Here is a 27,160-nt window from a genome sequence, read left to right on the forward strand (position 1 = left end):
TCTTTACCGAAAGTAAACATTTCAGTGGCACTTCACAGAAGTTATTTCCCTCTCCACTCACCGGAAAAGAATAAAATGTGATAAAGAATTCAGCTTTGTGAGGGTAAACAATGACACCAAAGCTTAAACATAGAAATGCATAACGCTATTATTATCGGCCTGAATTAAATATTTTAGAAATTCATATATAAAATTCAAAAATAAGATAAGTAAATAAATCCACGCCTTCCAGTCCGATAAACATACATAAACTAAATAAAAGCCAAGAAGGTCGAATATCACCTTCGTTGGTGCGTTTCCGAAAAATCATATTAACTGCTCAAATATTAGATTGTTCTTGGTATCACAAATCATAATGGCAAAAACTGTGATTGCAGTAGCTATTTTCAGCTTAAGAAACATATGAATGCATTAGCTTCTCACGAACTTGAATGAATTTACTTAGTAATTTTTTTATGATTAATATCTATTATTTGCATTTCATTCAAAACAAACAATATTGATGTATCATTATTTTTTTCAGATTCAACGAAAGATGTTACAAGATTTTTGTTTTACAATCACAAAAATTATTCACAAATATTATCGGTGTTTGCTTGCATTTCGGTAATTTATATTTATTGTGAAATGTAATTTCTCCAAGGCGACAAGAAATTTAACCAGAAGATTAAATTACCAAATTATCCTATGTGGCTGGTTCTAAATGAAATATAAAGGCAGCATGATTTTTTTTTACCAATACGTATTTATATATCAACAAATATTTTATGTGTTTATATCATGGGAAGAAATAATAACTGAACGAAGAATGAGGGCTAAAATTAGCGAAGGATTTTCTCTCTGGTAATAATTCTTGTTTACGAGAATACCTTTCATTTGATCTTTATTTACCTTTCGTCGTTTACACACAAGTCTTGCACAACACTCTTATTTTGCGTGATGTGGTCTGGTTTAACGGGGATCGGGATGGGGGAGGACAGCGACCCGTGGTTGGGTGTGATCATGACCTTGTTATGAGTGCAACATATTGATATAGTTTGAGTCACGTGTTCCATGTGGGTAAAGGTCTGACTAATTAAAAAATTTAGGGAAACCAGCGACTCTGGTGGGAAGGTGAATATCCTTTCAAGTGTCGGCATTTGTAAAGATAAAAAGGGACTGTTGAGGTTCGAATGGAGGCTGTAACATTTTGCATTATCCAGGCAAAACAAGAGTGAGGGAAATTCAGAAATACTAAACATTTAAGATAAGGGCATTTATGATCTGTATAAATACATATTTACTTATTTCCTTTCGATTGTACAACAAGTTCTTTTAAGTACGTGTATGTACCCTGTCCAGGTAATCGAGAGAAGGTAAACGGTCACTGGACCTAGCAATTGAATAAAGTCAGGCATGCATCTTTGACAGCAAACACGCAAAGTGAGTGCTCAATCTTGTTTTAACAGATCGTTCTATGCAGTCTATGAATTTGTACTTTTATTCTACAAAATGAAGGTGTACTCTTGCTGGTACGCATGGTAATAGCCTTCGGCAGTTCTTTATTCCGTTTTAAAGTTGAACCTCTTCAACTTATGTTCCATTGTAACAGCACACCGATCATTAAATATGGCTTCCTGTTATAAAGGGAATATGCGTGTGTAGTGCTGCATTACAGGTGTTTTTACAACCAGAGATTTTAGTCAGGGAAATTTCATCGCACTTAAGTGAGTAGACTAATTCTCTCTATGTCTGTCTCTTTGTATGTCTGTCTCTCTGTCTCTATCTCTGTAATGCCTCTTTCTCTCTGCAATGAATCCAACTCGTTTGAAAATAATTGTAGAAATGTCTTTTACTCGATATGACGTTAACTACTTTTCTATGTTTAATATGAAACAAGTGAATTGTACGTCTTGGCGTCTTTAGAACGTGAATAAGTTACATAGTGACGCTACAGTAGAAAACAGATAATGCTCGAAACAAAACATTGAAATTTCCATAAATTTATTTACTCAAAAAACTATCGGTCGTAATAAAGTGGAATAATACATTATTTTTATTTTTGCAAAACTTGTTCAGTGATGTCAAAATTTAGCCAACCATGACTTGCAAAATATGAAATTATCCAGCTCGTGTTAAAATTCATTGGAATAAATGTATGTGTCTTAAATCCTATATAAGTTCTGTCTCTTTACTGGGTTTTTATATTAATTATAAGGTACACATAGTTCAATCTTGCCATGTCAGTGAAAAAATATATAGATTTAAACATTGCTAAAGACCGCTCTATTTTGTGACCCCTGTTCAATGACTGATGTAGAAGTTATGATTCATGTCGACTGAAGAGGGGATTAGTTTGTGATGCGGAAAGATTTTACTTTCCCTGTTTCCATTAGGTGATAAAATCTGTTTGGTATAAGTATATGAATGCTCTTCTAACACAGGTGAACTAACAAAACACCTTGAAAACTGAGATAACCCTAAATTGAGACAATGGTCTAATAATCCATTGAAATTGAAATCACCTTAGTGTTGTTGCTGTTGCTTTGGGTTTGACACCATTTCTCAGTTCAAGATAGGGTATACATGGCTGCTAGTATATCTGGTGGAAAACCCCGGTAAGAACCACCGGCCCACGATAAGCTACTGGCAGCTTTCGCACATACCCACAGTGGCTGAGGCCGAGGCTCGAACTCACTGGCAAAGAGGTGAGATGGCAGTGATCGTAAAGAAAAAAGCTTTAGACCACTCGTCCACCCGGGCCCTCTATGACGAGTGTTATGTATATTTAATTTAATTGTTTGTCTGTTAGTTTAATTTTTTATATATTTCATTACATGCTATTGTAATGTAATATTGTATTCTGGACTTGACCTTGTCCAAAATTTTGTTTATTTCTGTTTGAGCTGATTTAATTTTTTTTTTTTTTTCAGTTATGTAAACAACTAATAATAGCTTCATTATCCTGTATGTTTATGGGCTTATTATCAGGATTATTATTCAGGTAAACATTGAAGCGTAAATATGTTGATCAAGGGTTGGGATTTTGGAGATTCCTAAGTGAATTGTGTTGTAAATGAAAAAGGCTCATTAGATCATTCTAGAAGGTTATTTTAGATTAGGTAGTGGCATGTTTTAGAAAATGCGACATGAGGTCAACCAGAGAACTATATTATTTTCTGAGTGTGAGGATTTTACGAGTGGTGCTCTAACATCAAGCACTTTAAGTTGTATTACGTTGTGACTAATTTGTGCTGAATATTATTTTCTTAAATTCTTTTTTAATTCAACTGATTATTTTCGCTGGAAATGCAAATGTCCTTTTATAAAATTCTTGGATAAAGGCATTCAGTGGAATTTATACTAATTTCAAACCTTGAATAATATGTGTGTGATTCAACAAGAGACTGTTGACACATCAGTACTTCGCAGGTTATAACAGACACGTCATCGCCTTCAATTTTGATATCTTCGGTACTTGAACTGAGTTTTATTCAGGACTTTTATTATTAGTAAATCTTGACTTTTTAAATTTAATTCGCAATATCGCAAGTTCTTTTCTCACATTTTTGTATCATAAGGAAACCAATTATTTGTTAAATTTTACAAAGCTTGTTGTCTTCACTCTTTTCTGTTACTTGTTTTAAGAACATAGACTCGTAACACAATTATATTCAGTAGAGCTTACCGTCCTTCCCAGTTCATTTCTACGTTGTTATGGTTTGTTGCCATTTTTTCCTGCGTGATGGGATATACATGCCGGCCAGTATATCTGGTTGAGGAAGAAGCCGGGAAAACCCCGAGAAAAACCAACAGCTTAGGGAAAGCTACTGGCAAGCTTTTTCACATTCAAACGTTGGCTGAACTTGAGATTCAATGTTAGTGATCTGTAATCAAAATTCTCAATGAAGGCCAAAGAGCTTTGTCAATGGAACACTTTAATTTACGTCAGAACTTTAAATAAAAATAGTATACAGTAAGAATTTTAATTAATGTCTGAAAGAACTTACAGGCAAATGTCAATTTTCAGCCCTCTGATTTTCAGAAGTAGTCAGCTTAAAGTTGAAGTTGTGAGGCTAATTCAATGCAGCAGAATAATACAATGTGTTGCATTATTTTACAAGATGATGGTCTAAGCTGGGAAAAAAAGAAGATAATTTAGTTGGAGGCCAGTTGATAACGAGAAGCCAGTTAATAATGAGAAGGCTAGTTGATAATGAGAAGGTCAGATGATAATGAACTGACTGGTTGACAGTGATACGGTCAGTTAATAATGAGAAGGTTGGTTGATAATGAGAAGGTCAGATGATAATGAACTGACTGGTTGACAGTGATACGGTCAGTTAATAATGAGAAGGCTAGTTGATAATGAGAAGGTCAGATGATAATGAACTGACTGGTTGACAGTGATACGGTCAGTTAATAATGAGAAGGTTGGTTGATAATGAGAAGGCCAGATGATAATGAACTGACTGGTTGACAGTGATACGGCCAGTTAATAATGAGAAGGTTGGTTGATAATGAGAAGGTCAGATGATAATGAACTGACTGGTTGACAGTGATACGGTCAGTTAATAATGAGAAGGCTAGTTGATAATGAGAAGGTCAGATGATAATGAACTGACTGGTTGACAGTGATACGGTCAGTTAATAATGAGAAGGCTAGTTGATAATGAGAAGGTCAGATGATAATGAACTGACTGGTTGACAGTGATACGGTCAGTTAATAATGAGAAGGCTAGTTGATAATGAGAAGGTCAGATGATAATGAACTGACTGGTTGACAGTGATACGGTCAGTTAATAATGAGAAGGCTAGTTGATAATGAGAAGGTCAGATGATAATGAACTGACTGGTTGACAGTGATACGGTCAGTTAATAATGAGAAGGCTAGTTGATAATGAGAAGGCCAGATGATAATGAACAGACTGGTTGATAGTGATACGGTCAGTTAATAATGAGAAGGTTGGTTGATAATGAGAAGGCCAGATGATAATGAACTGACTGGTTGACAGTGATACGGCCAGTTAATAATGAGAAGGCTAGTTGATAATGAGAAGGTCAGATGATAATGAACTGACTGGTTGATAGTGATACGGTCAGTTAATAATGAGAAGGTTGGTTGATAATGAGAAGGCCAGATGATAATGAACTGACTGGTTGACAGTGATACGGTCAGTTAATAATGAGAAGGTTGGTTGATAATGAGAAGGTCAGATGATAATGAACTGACTGGTTGACAGTGATACGGCCAGTTAATAATGAGAAGGTTGGTTGATAATGAGAAGGTCAGATGATAATGAACTGACTGGTTGACAGTGATACGGTCAGTTAATAATGAGAAGGTTGGTTGATAATGAGAAGGCCAGATGATAATGAACTGACTGGTTGACAGTGATACGGCCAGTTAATAATGAGAAGGCTAGTTGATAATGAGAAGGTCAGATGATAATGAACTGACTGGTTGACAGTGATACGGCCAGTTAATAATGAGAAGGTTGGTTGATAATGAAAGAAACCATTGATAATGAGAAGGCAGGTTGACAATGAGAAAGCTGGTTGATAACGAGAGGACGAATTTTGTAATCATATTTAGCATGAGATGTAAACAGCAATTGTGTAAACAGAGAGGACAGCCCATACAATTTTGTACAGTTGTCATTTTTTAAGGTTGAACTAATCATATGTAACACGTTTGGAATTTTCATCTATCGTAATTTGACCTAAGTTTAATGATGTTCGGTTTCATGTCACATTCTTGCTGTACTTGATAGCATATATCATACAAGTACAATGAAAAGCAAAATTAAAATGTATACTTGGAGTTCTCTTATACGGGACATTTCATAGAACCATGTCAATATAATCTTTCTGGCCATATAGCCAACATGTTGCTGCAGTGTCGTAAGACTACTACATACAGACATGATTTTATTTCATATATTCATTTAGATTTCATATACGATGTAGTAGTGGATTTTCATTCAATCTTAAATATAAACACCCACAATTGTCTTTATTTCCATGTGTAATATATATATATATATATATATATATATATATATATATATATATATATATATATATATATATATATATATATACGCTTTTTCCGGGCAATTAAACTAGTATTTTTGATAAATTTGATGTCCACATTTACATAAATGTAGTTAATTTACTGTCTTACATTGATAGTGTCATAACTCTATTGCAAATAATTACCTGTAGTGATTAGAATTACTGTCCAATATTGAAAGTGTCAATACTCTGTTGCAAATGACAGCCTGTAGTAGTTAGAATTACTGTCCCATATTGATAGTGTCAATATTCTGTAGCCAATGACGACATGTGATTTGCTGCTCTTTATAGAAATTAAATTATGTATTTGCCCTTCTGTGTATGACAGCTGTCATTCCAAAGTTTGATATATATTTGTGTATTCAGTAAATGACGACTGTCTTTCCAATGTGTTAGATAGGCTTGCGTATTAAGTGCCTGGTGACAGTTATTTCAGTGTGCAAGATCTATTTGCTTATTCACTGCATGACATCTGTCATTCTGCTATGCAACATGTAGTCCGTGCAGTCATTATGATCTATGCCTGTAAGAATTGTTTAACAGCGCAACGGGCAGATCTCGAGCATCAGGTGTTGTTGTTAGTGCATTTGTTCCGTTAACCAGCTCTTCAAACGGCCTTGATCTCTTCAGGGAACGAAACTGCATTGTTGTGCGACTTTTTTATCCATTATAGTAGGGTCCATATATCTAGGATACGTCGATGGCAGAATCATGTTAAATTTTGCGTCGATACAGTTTTAAATATTATTTACACTAGTTGCGTATATGTGTACGTACGTATGTATGTATGTATGTATGTATGTTTGTATGTATGTATGTTATTTGATTTAATTTTACATTTTTCAGTTATTTATTTATGTAATTAATATTGTTGGTTGCACTTTTCGAGGAACGGAGGCTGTTTGAACTTAGGAATAGACTTGTTGTAAATGTAAATTGTATTACGTTAAGCTGCATTTTGCACAATCAGCATTCTTTGAAAAATGATTGGCACATGTCCTACCATGGTCAACGTATACATATAGTTTTTGATGTAATATTTTAGGACAAAACCAAACTTCATTATTTGAATATGTAAGCTTTCATATTACAGTTAAGACGTTCGACAAAGTTAAACGAAAGTAAAGCTTGTTGTTAACTGCATGTCTTTCGTAAATATTTGAGTGATTTTCAACTTTAGATGTGAGAGCGTAATTTCTCAAATAACAATCAAAGAAGAAAAAGTTTTTGAAAATAATGCGTAACTTTTCGGAGTAATTGCATATTTTTCACACATCTTTCTGCAAATTTCATTCCATAAAAATTAAATGTGCGTCTCGATAAACATAGTTAGCATTCAAAAATGATACAATCCCTCCCTCTCCCCCTCTCTCTCACTCTCTCTTTCTCTCTCACACACACACACAGACACAGACACACACATACACGCAGACACAGTCACACACACACATACAGACAGAGACACACATACACGATTCACGTCTTTACTAGGGTGTGTTGGAATATTATCAAACATGATGTACTTTTTCAATTTTTAAATCAAAGTTAGTGAAAGATGTAACTAATTTTAATAGTAATATACAATATTTATTAAACACACGACTGAGGAAAATATAAATCATTTCATAACTAGTACATTAATGCTTCATTTATTGGTGTGGTCCCTCTCAGACTTGCATCACAGAGGAGACTTGTTTATGCTGCTTAGTTTATGACTAGAATCATAGCTGTAAAATGATGCATTAGTGTACACATGAGGTATTAGTGTACGAATGATGTATTAGTGTACAAATGATGTATTAGTGTACAAATGAGGTATTAGTGTACAAATGAGGTATTAGTGTACAAATGAGGTTTAACTATAAAAATTATGTGTTCATTTTCGTCAGGCAATGATATGTATGATCTTTTTCATTTGACTGACAGAGTGCACAATATATTCCTTTATACGATGTATTAACCCTTCTACCAGTTTCAACTGGAAACCCATGATTTGCAGTCTTACGCTCTAATTAAGCTTTTAAATATTTTGTAATAATCATATCTCTTCTAAATCGAAACTAGTAACAAAAACTGTAATTAAGACCTGTAAATAACCTGTAATTAAAACCTTTAAATAACCTGTAATTAAGACCTGTAAATAACATGTACTTAAGACCTTTAAATAACCTGTAATTAAGACCTTTAAATAACCTGTAATTATGACCTGTAAATAACCTGTAATTAAGACCTTTACATAACCTGTAATTAAGACCTTTACATAACCTGTAATTAAGACCTTTAAATAACCTGCAATTAAGACCTTTAAATGACCTGTAATTAAGACCTTTAAATAACCTGTAATTATGACCTGTAAATAACCTGTAATTAAGACCTTTACATAACCTGTAATTAAGACCTGTAAATAACCTTTAATTAAGACCTTAAATAACCTTTAATTAAGACCTTTAAGTGATGTATTGATATTACATGTCCAGACGTGGCTGAATTTGTGTTTTAGTTCTAGATATGTTGGTTATGTTTGCTAGTTAGCTGACACAACACGTTGATTTCTCCATACGTATCCAATCCCAGCATTATCTAACATAGATTTACTTCTAGTATCCATTCAGTGTAATGGTACTTATCATAAAAATGGTCATATAAATTATAAAACATATAGCATGTATTCTTCATATCCACGGTCTAATCTAGCCCAATAGTCTATTGTGCGGGTTGTTACGATACTAATTAAAGGGGAACCGACCAACGTTACCCCGTACCATATACAGAGGGGTACATTTATGACATTCCTATAAAGAAAGATGAGTTTGCTCAAGTATATATCATCTTATAAATCCTCGGATTTCACAAGCATGTGTTAAAATTGCTAGATTAGTCTAAGCTAATAGCTTCAGCTGACACTTCAGTGGCACATCAAAATTGTTCATACTTTAATTAAATGCATTCTTTTTTGTTCTATAAATAATGTATTTTTCAGGCCATTGGAGAACTTTCCATATAATTTGGTTTATCGGATTTGAGTCGCCTTTATTTGTATAAAATGGCATAATAACACCTTTAGTCCAACCATCTGGAACGAAGCCAGTTTAGACGCTTATATTTATATCCCAACATTTTACTTTCACATTTAACGATTCATTTATTGTTTTTTTTTATATTTCATTTAGCATATTATCAATTGAACTTGGTTTATTTCTTTAGTTCTTTAACAATTTTTAATATATATTTCAGTTGAAATTGGTCATTCAGGCAATATTTATCGACATCAGGCGCTTGCACCGTTTCGGGATTTATTTACTCGTCACTATTTGTGTTTATTTATTTCCTTGAAATATTCAAACTATTATTCCAATGCGATACTTTGAATTGTTTTTTTTTCTAGCCGATATTATTTATCACATACCAGTCTCTTTTGGGTCTTTTGACTGAAAACGCGTATTTTCCTTTGAAACAGCATTTTTGTTTTATAACAAGAGTAAAGATTTGCAAGTGAGTTTATACTGTGTACTAACAATTAAGATGTAAGTTTTACTCGCTGAAGCTTTCCTAATTTCGTGACCTTTCTTAATATATATATATATATATATATATATATATATATATATATATATATATATATATATATATATATATATATATATTCGAAATCGTGAATTAGGGTCCCTTATGCTAACAAAGAATCCTTTATAAAACACTCATAATTAAATCTCGATGCGATATTCACGCATATAAAGACATTTCAATATATATCATTCAAAAATAGAATCTCCATACATCTTTTATTTACAAGGAATGTTTAGAAGTCATTCTTTAAATTGAATTTTTTTTTTGGCGGTCTTCTCTTCTTTGATAAGGAAGCTCAAGTACGTGTATTTGTTAACGGTAATAGATGGACTGATAATTTAGCTATCGTTATTCAAAAGGTAAAATCATCAAATCTACCAATAAGTAATTAAACTGATCTATATCATGCACAGATTAATCAAAAACTTAAGCAACACGCACAGTTTAAATAAGTAATACGTGGGCACGTGACAAGACACTCATAGCGTACCTAGTAATGGACAATATATAATATGGCCATAAGATTTATACATTATATTTCGTTTGCTTTCTGTTAGAACAGTTGGGTATTATTGAATAATCCAAAATAACATCTCAGATAGTGATGTGGCTATCTCAGTTGGGTGTGTTTGCATGCTCTATCATGACATCTCAGATGGCGCTGTGGCTATCTCCTTTGATTATAATTACATGATCAGTCTTGACAACTCAGATGGCGCTGTGGCAAGTATGAATGTAGGATCGATCATGACATCTCAGATGGCGCTGTGACTGTCTCCATTGGGTATGATTGTATGTACAAACAGTATAGTGAAACCGCCACATATCCTTCAATTTATTTCAATATGGCGCAGTATATTTCTTCATTACATCTGACATTAAACAGGCCATTTGAGGGAAATTACAATACTCCTTTCTGTTTCTTTCAACATGGTGCCGTGGCTTTCTCCTTTGGTGTGATTAGATTATAACAAAGCTAGGTTGTATTTACGACTCCTTTTATGGTTTCGCTTGATTTTAATCATTCTTTATTGATTCTGGGAAGTCGGTGTAAGGACGAATTTTATGAAACCGATGAATTAGTCAATGTCCAGATGTAGACGTCACAATATACAGTATTCAAGAAACATTTTGGTGATAGTGTTTACCGTCGTGAAAAGGACCCTTCCTACATCTTTAACAGATGGAATTTCTCAGGTTATATTTTGTTATTAATATTTAGTAATTTGTGAAAGGAATAGTTCTTTGTATTAGGTGTTTGGGTAGGTTTTGCTGCGAATGGCGTAAATTACTGTTATTCCACTTAAAAAAGCTTACTTACGAGTCAAGCAAATCGGAAAAAGAGAATTATTAAAAACGTGAAATTAAAATTGTGTTATGTGTGGTCATTCAGTGATTGTAGAAAAAATTTTATAGTATGCGCGCATTTAATACCCCTTTAGTTGACAACGACTGTTGTTTTTAGTTCCTTGGAAATATGAAAACAATGGGCCTCAAGCCAGACTCAGGCGGGTGTTTTATTCGCTCCGTCATTAGAGCTTGTGCGTGTAACAGTATCTTTAAAGATGACATCTCCTGGAAATTACAATATTCCCTGCATCAAACTTCACCACTGCGCTGTGATTGATCTTCATTTGGCATAACTGAAAGTTCAAACATGACTTTATGAAAATTACAATATTTTCCTTGAATTTATTTCACATTGTCGTTGTGTCTTTATTGATTAAACATAATTTTATTTCCAAGCCTAATATCATACGGAAATGTCATATTGTTCACTATGGTTCTGTGAATTTGTCGATAGGATATGGTTTGTTCAAACATAACATCTCAGGGAAATATAATGTTCCTTCACTATCTTTCACTTCTGGTGTTGTGGCTTTCTCACATGGGTACGAGTGAATGTTCAAACATGACATCTGAGGGAGAGTCATTTTATTTTCACTTTGGTGAGGCGTTATTTTTCATTGAGTATGCTTGATTGTTAAAACATGACCTTTCATGCAAATTATCACATTTTTTCAATATTTTTACTGTTGCGGTATGACTTTCTTCACTGGATACGATTGAACTATATAACACAACATCTCAGGAAAATTCAGTATATTTCACTATGATGATATGGCTTTTTCCGTCGGGCACGACTGTGAGGAAACGATGATATTTCACGGTGACTTTTTGCAAATTCACAGTTGTTGAAGAATGTGATTAAAAAGTAGTTTTAGTTTCTACTTCTCAAAGAGAGTGATATTTTGGAATAGTCAAATGGTTTTACCACTGGCGACATACCTGGTATGAAACGTTATGAAATCGAGAAATTGATGTTGTAAAATTATGCAAATTTAAGTCTCTGTGTGTGTGTGTGTGTGTGTGTGTGTGAGAGAGAGAGATTAGGATTTTTAATGTAGCTTTAACAATTTTTTCAGTCATATCGCTACGATGTCTGCAGTGTGACAGTTTATAGTGATGTCTAGTACTGAGAAAACATGCCGCAGACATGTAGCATGATGTTCCACCCAGTCATATTATCCCGACACCAGGCCGACCAGTCCTAACACTAACCTCTTAATGCTGAGCGCATATCGTGGCAGATGTCAGTACGAGTTTTGTAAGTTTTTGGTATGACTCGGCCGGTGTTCGAACCCACGACCTCCCGCTTCTGAGTACGGTTAATAATACGTGTACTGTGTCACTTCTGGCAGGTTGCGACTTAGTTTCATTTGCTTGTTTAGACAATTTTATTAATGTAAGTTCGAAGTGCTGTTAAAAGGTGCATCATGCGATTGCATGTCCAATTTCAGACAATGGCCGATTACATTAAATGTAAACTGGCTTTCGATTGCACACAGACTAAAGATGGATGTCAATAAAATGTAAACTCCGTTTCGATTTTTCGCAGCCTAACTCATGCTCTAACGTTTTGTGTTTTCAAGGTAAGGAGTCGGACCAGACTCTATTCAACATACACGTCTTTCATTTATATGAATACATACACCCACCCGTGCATCCTCTTCCAAAACCTTTCATGTGCATCAGACCTATCTGTCTGTACATATGAAAGTGTCGATCCAACCATCCATCCATCCGTGCGTGAGGATTGGCGAGAATATAGGTAGATAGTAGGGTAGAGAAAACAAATTGGTATTCGTTAACCGTAATAGGAGATTAGAAACAACATTAACATCCAATTGCTGAATCATAATTAACCATGCTCAAGTTACTTATAAACCTTTCAAGCTGATTGTCAAAGCCTGCACTTGAAAAATATCAATAGCTTGCAATATAGCTAATCGTTTATATCAACGGTCATCTGATACAACTGCACTTACTTGTTTCCTGGTCAGACTTGTGTCTTTTAATGATTTTTGCTTCGTTCTGTTTCAGCTGTCACGCGAAGTTCATTACATTTCACTCGCAAAAAAAATAAAAATCATTAAACACATGTCATTTCTGGAAATAACATGAAATTTAAATTTCTTTTTATACAATGTATTAGTTATTGACGAGATATCCGATACACGCTTTTCCAACTCAGTACACGAATTAAGGATACTAGGTATTAACTTGCACGTGCTTGTCGTTTTAAGCATGTAAAGAATATAATTAAAATGAAACTTCCTTTCAGTGACACTGCTTATGGATTTAGGAGGGGAAAACATATTAGCAAAGCCTCAGTGAGATGTACAGTTCACCCTTCACATGATCGTCATATGTAATTCACCCATAGCATAACCTCTTTAATTTCCTCATTTCATCCATAATAATACATGTATAAGATCTATATTTCAATCTTCGCACAACATATGTAAGATCCGATTACAATTTAGCAAATACATTAGTAATTTTAATCTATACAATAATCTATAATGATATCGAGAGGACATTTACCTTTATGCGTACCTGATAATATCAGAAACACAAAATTATACCTACCTCACGGGATCTGGCAAACATGATATGTAAAGCCATACATGAGAAGAGTAAAGGTCTGTTATATGAATAGTCGCTGCAAAATTATAAATATTCATATTAACAAAACGAAAAACGTGTACCCCTTTGCACGAATAATATGCATTTTTTGTTCCTTGTGCACTTGTATGAATATACCTCAAAGTCCTGCAGATGTTGCTGTGCACGACATGCTGTTATTTGCCATGTTATGAGACGTACAACAGTCTAGTGGTTAGAGCGTCCTTCTCGGAAGCGGGAGGTCATGGGTTCGAACCTCCGCCGAGGCATACCAAAGACTTATAAAACTGGTACTAACAGCTACCTCGCTAGGCGCTCAGCATTAAGAGGTCAGGTCGTTCTACATGCTATATGCCTAGAAATCGCTATAAACTGCAGACATCGTAGCGATATGAATGAAAAATTGTTAAAGCTGCGTTAAAATTGCAAATCACACACATACACATACACGATAAGTCTAGATGATATTAATACTATGTGTGGTTTACAGTTATATAGTTATATTAAAGCATACATGTGTGTAAATTTGCTTGGTATTTCTCGTTTCATGAAAATCTATCGGTCTGTATGACTCGAAATCTGAGAATATGACTGAGGATAGTCTTTAGATATGGCAAAGCGTTTTCGAATGGATAGTTAATTTTGTATTTTGAAATTCTAAACATTTCTACTTATAACCAGGAAGAATGGGACATGCTCTATGATCAAATCTTTGCATGGCACAGGGAAATCGAATTATGCATATATCTCTCATATACCCTAAGTTGGGCCCTGTGAATGACAGCTGCACCCAGGTTTATTACATGTAAATTATTAAGATCTCAATCCCAGAATCAGCCAATACTATTAATGGGTACACCGCTGCTAATTTGATTTTCCTTTTCGGTAATTCACTATAGATTATATTGAATTTGACGTCTACACAAGCAATCAGCCAGTGTGATAACTCGACAGTGGCAAACTGTCGACGTACGTATTGAAAAAATTAGGAAACAGAGTGTTTGAATACTGTTTAATTTTAACAACTACAGAGTGTGTTCTAAAGATTAAGAAAAGAGTGTGTTCTTGGAGGTTACGGTCACATATTAAAGTTGCATTAGGTGTGCTGTTGGTAAGTCTGAATATTTTTAAGTACTTATATGAGGGCGGTAAACGTTTATATATATATATATATATATATATATATATATATATATATATATATATATATATATATATATATTACAAGGGTACACTATTTGTCACTTTCTTTGCTTTCTTTCGTAGGACAGAAGTGAACATTAATATATGTTTTTGAAGCTATAACTGGCAAACCTTTAACCAAAGTAATAGCCACAAAGTTTATTATAGCTATATGCATCGTCATTTAACAATATCACGTGATTTGATGCTGTCGGTTTGCTTTCATGAACCTGTCTGCAAGGGCAAGTCTCAGTTCTCAGGTCAAATATTGCTTATAGAGTCTACATATTGTCACCCAGAAACTTTATTTAAGGTCAAGCAATTAAATATTTTCCCCCGTAAAATCATATCATGAGGATGTTTCATGTACCTTTAATGTGTATAAATTGCATGGTACAATCACTTTGTACCTATCATGTGTATCAATAAAACTATCCAATCACTTGTATCTGTCATGTGTATCAATATCTTGGTCAAATCACTTGTACGTATCATGTGTTTCAATGCCATTGTCAAATCACTTGTACCTATCATGTGTATCAATAGCATTGTCAAATCACTTGTACATTTCGTGTGTATCAATATCATGGTCAAATCACTTGTACGTATCATGTACACCAATATCTTGGTCAAATCACTTGTACGTATCATGTGTTTCAATGCCATTGTCAAATCACTTGTACCTATCATGTGTATCAATAGCATTGTCAAATCACTTGTACATTTCATGTGTATCAATATTATGGTCCAATCACTTGTACCTATCATGTACACCAATATCATGGTCAAATCACTTGTACGTATCATGTACACCAATATCATGGTCAAATCACTTGTACGTATCATGTGTTTCAATGCCATTGTCCTATCAGAAAGATCGAAATAGCATACAATACTTACTCATGAAAAGTCATTGAAAGTAGTTTCAGTAAATGTAGGTTTAAATCATAACGTCTGAATGTATTGTCGTGGTATTTCCATCATGGTTAAGATCAAATATCAAAAATATCTATTTCTGGTGTATAATTAGTTCACAAATGATCAAGGATAATGATGCAGAAATGTTTTTAGTCATGCATAATGATCTATGGTATTCTCAAATAACACACTTTATAATACCATTTAAACGTTAATGCCATTGTTCATTGTTGTGCTGGAATTCAGAAGCTGTTGAAGTAATGGAAATACATTATTTTGGATGGTGTTCTTTGTATTGCTATTAAGATCCTATCTGAAATGTTCAGGTGACATTCGTCTCACGGTTACTTGCTTTGATGTCTTGCTGTAAAAGTAACATTATCCAACACTATACAATTTTGAGTACTGACTTTTTGCGATTTTCATAATCTTAGCCAGAACGTTATGGCCACATGCAAAGATGGATATATTTCTTGCTAGGGCTTGAACTAAATACCCATGTTTAGAGAGATGAAAATAAATATGCTTATATCCATGATAACCTGACAGTGTTTCGTATACCACTTTCATGGTTTAATCTTAAATGTCAGCATATTTAATATTTTTTATCCAGGTTGTAGCTCCAAAGCTTTTTAAGATATTAGAAAGATTGCGTGCATATCATAGAGTGTGTTACATACCATGTTCTGTGCCATTTCTCAAGATCAAACTCAAAGCAAAAACACTTGTCATGTCATGTTAAATTGTGATATGAGTATTAATACATTCCTAAAACCGTATTGAATTAGGAATTGTATGTTAAAACATTGTCGTTTAATTTTCTGTTAACATTTGCATCTCATAACTTTATGATAATTGGAGAGATATCAGAAACCTTTAGCCATCATATCATAGATAGACACTGCATAACATATCATATACAGGACCCTGTCACATAGTTACGTTAGTGGCAATACAACAGTCAATTTAAATATGGAATTAATGCATTTTCCGGAGGATAACGTTTAAACTTCGGAAGATATTTTAATGAAACGAAATAGGTACATATCATAATATGTAGAGATGACATAGCCATGGTTGCAATCTTAAGCTTAAGGTCGTAGCTAGAGAAAGTATAAATCATCAATTTATGTACATGTACAGGAGTATTTGTAGAGCCAATGACGGTATTTTCATGCACTTTTATCCTGTTGTATGTCTAGACTTTATATCCAGACTCCAGGGTCTACTTTCTTATAATCTGTCCCAAAGGTTAAAGTCAAACAAAAGGGAAGTCTGTGGTCTCTTTTATCCTGTCTGTCACTTTTACCGATTTCATATATTGATGAAAATTTACCCAGTTCCACACATTATGATGAATCTGACAGGTTTCTATAGGATCAAGGTCATTGACAGGGGAACATGGCACGATATATATATATATATATATATATATATATATATATATATATATATATATATATATATATATATAATGTGCTGTGGGATACTCATCTTACGTAGAATCGAGGCTGTATCACTTTGCATTGTTTGGGCGTCATCTTCAAGTTCAAATCTGCAGATGTTTAGAGTGTTTTTCAGCATGCTATTGCCATCAACGCAAGTAACATTAATGTGAAATAGTCGGTGCTTGTAGTACATACAACTTAGCTACCTTTGTCATTGAAGAGTCATAATTATTTTCCCCTTGTAGCTATATCAATATATGGTTTATAATGCACACAATGGAAAATCACGCGGACATACCGCTTTTCTGACGACTTCCTTCTTAAAATATATGTCCATTAATTTCAGCATGACACATATTGTGGTACCAATGAACTGTTCACGTGAATATAGTCCTGAAATAGTCTTAGAATAGGAGGCGTGTTCCAGCTGCTGAAGTTTCATGGCGAGTGACACGTGACACATACAGTATCATACATTATACATTATACTCCCCATATCAACCGATCCTTTTTTTTACATCAGCCATGTAGAAAATTGTAATATGTTCAGAACCATAATGACAATATAGGTCCAACAGTACAAGTAAAATAATATTGTTTACATTTTCTACAATTTCTAATGTATGAACAACAAAGACTGTATGCTAAGGGACTAGCCAATATTAATTTTTTTTTTTTTTGCCTCGTAGGGAGTGGGCACCAGATTTATTCTCAAAACAGAAATATTTTGCTCTTGTACCGGAAGAGTAAATTCTTTTCAACTAAAATAATTGGAAAATGAAAGTTTTTATTAGGGAGCGATTTTAACAACTATATGAAGACAGGAAATTTGTTTTTCTGTCTCGAACATTGTTCAGCCCTACCCACCCACCCCCAAAAATAAATGGGCTGTCCTTCAAAGCATTGCAGCCATGAAAACAATTTCTGAACTATGCTTATCCTGCAGACTTTATTGATTTTCTTTCTACTGTTAATTAAATCTAAGTGTAGTGATCAATGTATTTATTTATTCTTTTCGCCACTCCGGAGGCCTAGTTGTTAAAGCGTCCGCCTCAGATGCGGGTTCGAATCCAGGCTTAGTCATACCAAAGACATATTTAAAAAATGGCACTAACTGCTACCTCGCGAGGCACTTAGCAGTAAGAGGTTCGTGTTAAGACTGGTTGGCCCAGTGTCAGGATAATTTGACCGGGCGGGACATCATGCTACATGTCTGCGGCATGATGCCCCATGCTAGACATCACTATAAACTGCTACACTGTAGACATTGTAGCGATATTACTGACATTTATTTAAAGCAACGTTACAAATCTAAATCACCCACACCTTTATTTTAGAGAGAGAGAGAGAGAGAGAATTACAAACCTATACCAATCAGAAAAGAAGTTCTATCCTTGGCCTCAACTGGAGAATGCTTTATAATGCAAACATAATTGTTAAAATTACGAATGAATAGCATTACCATACGAGGTGGAGAATATCAATTTGTACTCTACCGAGACTAGAACCCGCGCCCGCTGATAAAAACAACATGAAAACCATAAAACTACTAGTTAGGTATGTCTGCTGAGCACGGATTCCTATATTATTGACACAGTAACATTTCATGGTGACGTGTGCATGGTCGTGATGGTATATGAATCGTTGTTAACGGACAAGGCTATCGGTGCCGTTTATCCGCTTGCCGGGATAGAATCTCAGTAGAGTACGGCTTAAAATTATCTAAGCTTTATGATATATAATATGTGTGTTTGAAATCGGTATGCGTGTACGATAAACGTTAACAGAGGGTTCATCGTTTTACTCCTTCATTTTAAGAGAGAGAGAGAGAAAAATATGTTATAACAAGACGTTTCAACCGGTAACACTTTCAGATGACCCTATTTGATCCTATTACACAAAATATAATTTGCTTTATCCACTGCTCTAAAACGGCATCTACAAACTGCTCTACTTTAAGGAGAGTACTTTACTATGTATTAAAATGTTATCTCATCGGCGACAGCAGTACATAGTATTTTATTATCACATAAGTTATCACAAGCAGTGAACTAGATGACTCCTTTTTGTGCCCATAATCTCGATGCATGTTTCTTAGAACCAGTATCTCGATGCATGTTTCTTAGACCCAGTATATCGATGCATGTTTCTTAGACCCAGTATCTCGATGCAAGTTTCTTGGACCCACTATCTCGATGTAAGATTATTAGACCCAGTATCCCGATGCATGTTTCTTAGACCAAGTATCTTGATGCAAGTTTCTTAGACCCAGTATCTCGATGCACGTTTCTTAGACCCAGTATATCGATGCATGTTTCTTAGACCCAGTATCTCGATGCATGTTTCTTAGACCCAGTATCTCGATGCAAGTTTCTTGGATTCAGCGATTCGGCTGACTGTTTCTAACTTAAATCATTGTGAAATAATCAACAACTCTCATATGCTTTTACGACTTAAATAACTGTTTTGATACATCGCGTGATCGCCTTAGCGTAGTCAGGCTGTACTTTTTATGCGAGAAAAGCCATATGTTCGTCGAAGTTTCATCATTGTTTGATGTGATTTTCAATCTAGAACACAAATTTAGTTTCAAAATATTTCGAGACTTGTAATGAAACAAAGAAAAGTAAAGCCAAGTAAAATGCTTGAAACTATGTGCATTAGATCCCTTTTAAAGCGTTGTGCATCAAGCCTGGGTAAACATTACAATGTCACAAAAAAAGACCCCCATAAAAGTAAAGATCATATATCCAGCTAGAGCACCGTTGCATATAAAGGTACCTATGTTATGGAACACAGTTGCATAGACACGTACCGGGTGTTATGGAACACAGGTGCATAGACACGTACTGGATGTTATTGAACACAGTTCCATAGATACGTACTGGATGTCATGGAACACAATTGCATACACACGTATTGGATGTCATGGAACACAATTGCATAGACACGTACTGGATGTCATATAACACAATTGCACAGACACGTACTGGATGTCATGGAACACAATTGCATAGACACGTACTGGATGTCATGCATTTGCTCAATTGTCCCGATTCCGACTATTATATTGTTGCTGAACAATTAGACATTTGGCAAATCTAAAAGTGTTTGTTATCAATTGACGTTTTGCGAATCAGAAAGTGACAGTTACAATTAGTGTTTCAAATGCCATCTGACGGGATCAAGTTACCTTCATTTACTTTCCATTACGCTGTACGAACTTATACATATTTTATACAATATCAAAGGTCAAAGGTTATTCCTTATACGATGATTGAGACAATACGTTTCGTTTTTGTTGACGTTTCACAGTAAAGCTAATGTAATCATCAATCAATTAGAAAAGTAAAGCGTATATGTATAGCATGAATCAGGAAAGCAGGTTTGCAGCTGGACTGCTAAAGTCTGCCCTATGTAAAAGTACCGTATATGGACATAAAATAAGTTCCTTAATTACTTAACGGCAATGGCTTGATTTAATAATAGTTAATGGGCATCAATCGTATGGATGAATTCATCGATATTTCTATTAACTCGTATACCGCTAGTAGTGAAATAGGTCTTAATTCATGTTGATTATGATCGTCTACTAGCAAAATGACGCTCAGAAGAATAGCGTACTTTCAAGGTAAACCATGTTATGGTTCATCTATTAGTGGGGGACCATGGAACAAAATTAACACAGAAATACTGGGCAAAGAGTAGGCGAACTGTTACAAAATCGTTCATACAACGTTAGGAAAATTGTTTAGCTTACCATCGCCCCAGGCGTGTGACAAAAAGCAAACTTTCCAAAGGAGCAGTCATGCCGCTAATATATAAGGTACACATTATTAACACAAGGTAGACAAGCTATTTAATCATATAGTAAACAAATCAAAAGAAGGCAGACAGGCAGTTTAGCTGTTGGTACAAATTAAAAGAATGCATTCTCTTCGAGATTTTACATTTTCATCTACTTATAAGTAAGATTCCAATATTTCATTAATGACGGTTAGTATTTGAAGGCTATACAAACGGAGTGGTCTTAGAGAAAATCCAATGTCGCCTGTGATCGAAGAGAAAATAAAGTGATTATGTAGGAGATTGGCCATGTCAAGCAATATATTTACTGATGAAGAACGAGATTTTACAGAATATATTTTGTCTGTGGGAAATATGAAGGACATTTCTTTAGTCATGGGAGATCATGAGATTGAAACAAAGGTGTCGGCCATGTCCTAAGGCTATATTACCTGTAAGCCTACATGCTATACCTAGCTGCCATAATACCGTAACATCCAACGAAGGGAGCACATACATCTCAAATCGTAACTGGCCTGATATGAATATTATTATTAACAACGTGTGCAAAACTATTAAAGTTCATCTTTAAAACAGACAATGTTATATTGTGCGCTGAGAGAATTTGTTAAGAGAGTAAAGCACTGACAGGTTTAAATATACCTAATGTAAGAAGTTTGCTTGGAAGTTTATTCGGTCAAACTAAAGTTGTTTAAAGGGCCATTAGGCAAATCATAAAGTACCAAACGAGAAAGGTAAGTGAGAGTCTTCGTTCGTTATTAATATTTGAATTCATGTTTCACAATCGGACGCTATTAGCCTCGGTAATTATTTATCGTCACACTCTGTATATTGTGACTTCTATACAAGAGTTGTATTAAGAAAAAACTCGTCACTGTGTCTCAATTGACGAATTAAAACATCCACTCACTTACCTCTAGCTATCGGTTGTCAATACAGCATTCTAAGAAAACTACAAACATGGTTCACTATTCAAATGTTACGCAATTAGTTATGAGGCAATTAAACTTCACAGGTGTTGTTATTGCAAGAAAGTGTTTACTGATTTCAGGACAACAAAGCAGTTGTACTATAAAACAAGGTCATGTAGTGCAAATCACGTTTATCATAGAAAACATTTCATAAATGTACTATTATAGGCTAATTTCTGCCTTCCCGATGTCGATGTCATTTATGGTTTTATTTTGCATTAAATAAGTAGAATTATGCATTCCCATAACAGATTAATAGTCATAATTATAATGTACAGTTTTAGGTTGATGTATGCAGTCTGATATAGATGACATTTAATGATTGTATTCTACAATTTTAGGTTGATGTATGCAGCCTGATGTAGATAGATGACAGTTCGTGATTGTATTCTATAAATGTAGGTTGATGCACTCTTATGTAGATGATATTTTATGATTGTATTATACTAAGTTTGATTGATTTCTGCATTCCTGATGTAGATGAAATGTCTTGATTGTATTTTACGATTGTAGCTTGATTTATGCATACCTAATGCAGATGACATCTCATGACTGTATTCTACAACTTTAGGTAGATTACCTGATGCAGATGACATCTCATGACTGTATTCTACAACTTTAGGTAATTTATGCATACATAATGCAGATGACATTTCATGATGGTATTCTACAACTTTAGGTAGATTTATGCATACCTAATGCAGATGACATCTCATGATTGTATTCTACAACTTTAGGTAAATTTATGCATATCTGATGCAGATGAAATCTCATGACTGTATTCTACAACTTTAGATAGATTTATGCATACCTAATGCAGATGACATCTCATGACTGTATTTTTGTGCATACATAATGCAGATGACATTTCATGATGGTATTCTACAACTTTAGGTAGATTTATGCATACCTAATGCAGACGACATCTCATGACTGTATTCTACAACTTTAGGTAAATTTATGCATACATGATGCAGATGAAATCTCATGACTGTATTCTACAACTTTAGATAGATTTATGCATACCTGATGCAGATGACATCTCATGATTGTATTCTACAACTTTAGGTAGATTTATGAATACCTGATGCAGATGACATCTCATGACTGTATTCTACAACTTTAGATAGATTTATGCATACCTAATGCAGATGACATCTCATGACTGTATTTTTGTGCATACATAATGCAGATGACATTTCATGATGGTATTCTACAACTTTAGGTAGATTTATGCATACCTAATGCAGACGACATCTCATGACTGTATTCTACAACTTTAGGTAAATTTATGCATACATGATGCAGATGAAATCTCATGACTGTATTCTACAACTTTAGATAGATTTATGCATACCTGATGCAGATGACATCTCATGACTGTATTCTACAACTTTAGGTAGATTTATGCATACCTGATGTTGATGACATTTCATAATTGTGTTCTACAACTTTAGGTAGATTTCTACTTTCCTGATGTAGATGCCCTTTCATGAATGTATTCTATAATATTAGATTGATTTATGTACTACTGATGTAGATGACATTTCATGGTTATGTTGTACAATTTTAGGTTTTCTTCATTTCGATGTAGATTACTCTTATGTATATTGATATTATGTTATTTTCTTTCTTCTATGATTGTAATTTAAGATTTTGGTAATTTGGAAACTTGTTGACATGGTCCTTTTACCTCTGATTTTCTGTGAACGAATAAATGAACCACATCATACCATCGTATTGTGTCTTAGGATTTTATATAATTGTATAGGTACATTTTTTTATTTATTCCTATTTTAAGATCAGTCTGTAGAGTTATTTACTACTGTAGTCTGCTATAATTCTAGCGGAATAATTTAATTCACTGGTTGGATTAACTACTGTGCTCATGTACTGAATTAACACTTTTTCCGATTATTGTAAATTCCATTTAAGATATTCTGAAATACATCATCGAGAAACTTAGGAGGCTCAGCATTATTAGGAATTCAAGTGGAACATTGTATGATTTCGAACTTGTAAAGGAATATTTAGAATTGTTTGGGATTTACGTCATAATATTGCATGTTTCTTTTAACTGTTAACTTTGTACCTCATCTGAAACGTACGTCCGAATCAATCTCAACGAAAACTGATCAATAAAGTTGACTGGAATCAATGTGAAACAAATGGATGATAAAGTCGACTGAGATCAATATCAATCACAGATAAAACGACAAGTAAATTTGGAAATTGCCACAAATTCCCTTTAATGAATTAGAAACACTTCCACATTCCCCATGTGACTATACGTACCTGTTACCAATGTTAATTAAATCACAAATTTCTAATGCAGCCGAGAATCTGATCATATAAAACGTGCAATGAATGAATTGAAGATTTGGGGTAAAGACAACAGACCTTGTGCAATTCATAGATTAAACATTTGGGGTAAAGACAACAGACCTTGTGCAATTCATAGATTTAAGGTTTGGGGTAAAGACATAAAAACTCCTGCAATACGTAGATTGAACATGTGGGGTAAAGACAATTGAACTTGTGCAAAACATAGAGTGAACATTTGGGGCAAAGACAACAGACCTTGTGCAATACACAGACTGAACAATTTGGGGTAAAGACAACAAAACTTGTGCAATGCATATATTGAAAAATTTGGGATAAAGACAACAGCACTTGTGCAATACACAGATAGAACATTTTGGAGTAAAGACAACAGAACGTGTGCAATACACAGATTGAACAATTTGGAGTACAGACAACAGAACTTGTGCAATACATAGATTAAACTTTTAGGGTAAAGACAACAGAACTTGTGCAAAGCATAGATTGAACATTTGGGGTAAAGACAACAGAATTTGTGCAATACATAGATTAAACATTTGTGAAAGAGACAACATAACTTGTGCAATACATAGATTGAGCAGTTTGGGGTAAAAGCAACATAACTTGTGCAATACATACATTGACCAACTTGGGAGTAAATGCAACATAACTTGTGCAATACGTAGATTGAACAATTTGGGGTAAAAGCAACATAACTTGTGCAATACATAGATTGAACAATTTGGGGTGAAAGCAACATAACCTGTGCAATACATAGATTGAACATTTTGGGGTCAAGAACATAACCATGGAAATAGTGCAATACATGGACTCTACAAATTGGGGAAGGCGATATAATTCAGGCATTACAAATATAACACGATTTGGGACAAAGACCATAGAACCCGTACAGTATATAGACTGCACAGTTTGGGTAAAGAGTATACGAAAGTATTTTCATTATGTTCGAGAGTAGGTGAATCAATATTAGGCACCGGAAAATGTATAGTGTATGGCTTGTCTTAAAAATTGCTTCATTCATATAAATGTTCATTCACACCATACTAATAATTAGATAGAAATAACTGAGCTTGAAATTTCCCCGAACACAGGATTTTACATTTTTACATTTTGTTTTCAAATGTCGACTGCACACCTTTTAGATGACTTACCAGTGTTAAACAACCGTTTGTAACCGTACCCGTTAGTTTTACACAACATAAAATTTTGATTGAATTCTAAAATCATGTGATACCTTACTGGTCTCTGTTCACATATTTAGCTAACAAACGACCATTCTAACTATTTGTACTATGAGCAATTGTTGCTGATAGCCTTCATTCACTCCACGTGAAATCAAAATTGGATATAAACATGTATATATCAATCCATTAACATAGGATGGTTTTAAATATGCTGACATATTTTATATTTCAACATGTTTAAAATCTGACTGTACCCACATGTGTATGCATTGTATACATATAGTATATACCTCGTCTATATGCTTCGACGTGATTACATGTAATACAACCCTTATATTAGTTTGACATTTAATTACCTTATGACGGAGCTTAATAAAGTCTGTTACAAATGTGATCAAAACACCCGATCAACTTCACAGATACTAACTATTAGATACAAAACTCCCTTCATAAGTCATATTGTACAGAGTATACTGTAGCATTTCTGTCGTATTTTCTCATCATTAGCGGAATCACCCGAACGTATTCCGATTGAGATCTATTACACCTACTCCTGTTCCTATTCCTAGATCTTCACAACCGATCTGTGTTAGTAACGGAAGGAAAAATGCATCACCAGCATATGATTCAGTTGATGTATTAGGGATATCTTCCAGACAAACATCTCTGCTGTCGGACCTCATATCATACTGGCAGATGATAATGCTCTGTTTTCGTTGCCCGTGATGCTGCACGGTCCCTGTATTGTATATATATATATATATTGTATAGTTCGTTTGATTGTCTCCGTTCCTATGACGTTAACATGTCTCCAATTTCGGTTTAAATTGTGAATCCTTTAGAAACCAAGAACTAAACCCATTATTGCCTGAATCCTTTATAATTCAATAGTTGAACCAATTAATATGCGAATCCTTTATAATTCAAGGACCAAACAGATTCATGCGTGAATCATTTAGAATTTACGAACTAAACCCATTACTGGGTGAATTATTTACAGTTCATGGTTTAAACCCATTAAGGCATCACTCATTTAAAAATCAAGATTATACCCAGTTCATGCGTTAATCCTTTATAATTCGACATTTGAACCCGTTAATGTGTGAATCCTTTATAATTCAAGATTTGAACCCGTTAATATGTGAATCTGTTATAATTCAAGATTTGAACCCGCAGATACACAAAATATTTCAAAATCTAGGTTCTGACCACCTGCAATGTTGTTTTAAGAATGGAAATACCGAAAATGACAAAAATAGGGTAACTCTGAGTATTTACTTTTCTCGCTTTGAAATTTCTTTGAATCTATTGTAAGCACAACTGCTTTAGCTCAGAATGGTCATGAAGAAAGAGAATTGCACAATAACTAGATTAAAATTGACTTACATTGAAATTGGTAGATTAAACGCTCAAAATAACAACAGGTTGATTTCCATTACATATTACGATTTTTCATCTGTTCTCCAAACCCTGCCTATTTTAAGTTTTTTCATTGCCCTTTTACTTGTCTTAATTTTAATATTAAACGCAATTTATTTTATTGCCGTCACAGGTTCACGTTATTGGTGATTCCACCTACCGCCTCTTGATTTATAGTGTTTGTTTATCCACTGTGGCAACATTATCTACTTATATCGTAAAAGGTAAATAGCGTAGATATGCATTTGTATATGTCATGTAATTATAAGAAAGTTAATAACTGAATATATCTTCT

General features: G+C 34.2%; 1 protein-coding gene across 5 annotated transcripts in view; it reads left to right on the top strand.

The window, feature by feature from the left end:
• LOC149788856 (uncharacterized) overlaps positions 1 to 27,160 on the top strand; it is a 31,329-nt gene that overhangs the window by 2,212 nt on the left and 1,957 nt on the right. Inside the window, exons 1-2 of one of the 5 annotated variants that reach the window (XM_089974967.1) lie at positions 1,505 to 1,706; positions 22,261 to 22,317. The exons of 1 other annotated variant lie outside the window; for it this stretch is intronic. The gene's annotated coding sequence lies outside the window, so the exon portion shown is untranslated. Of the gene's footprint in view, positions 1 to 1,504; positions 1,707 to 14,557; positions 14,705 to 22,260; positions 22,318 to 27,160 lie in introns of those variants that run through there. 3 more of the 5 variants (XM_089974969.1, XM_089974968.1, XM_089974970.1) reach the window with 3 other exon arrangements.

Source organism: Sinohyriopsis cumingii, chromosome 11 (genome assembly GCF_028554795.1).
Source record: "Sinohyriopsis cumingii isolate HCF-2022 chromosome 11, ASM2855479v2, whole genome shotgun sequence".
Taxonomy (NCBI): Eukaryota; Metazoa; Mollusca; class Bivalvia; order Unionida; family Unionidae; genus Sinohyriopsis; species Sinohyriopsis cumingii.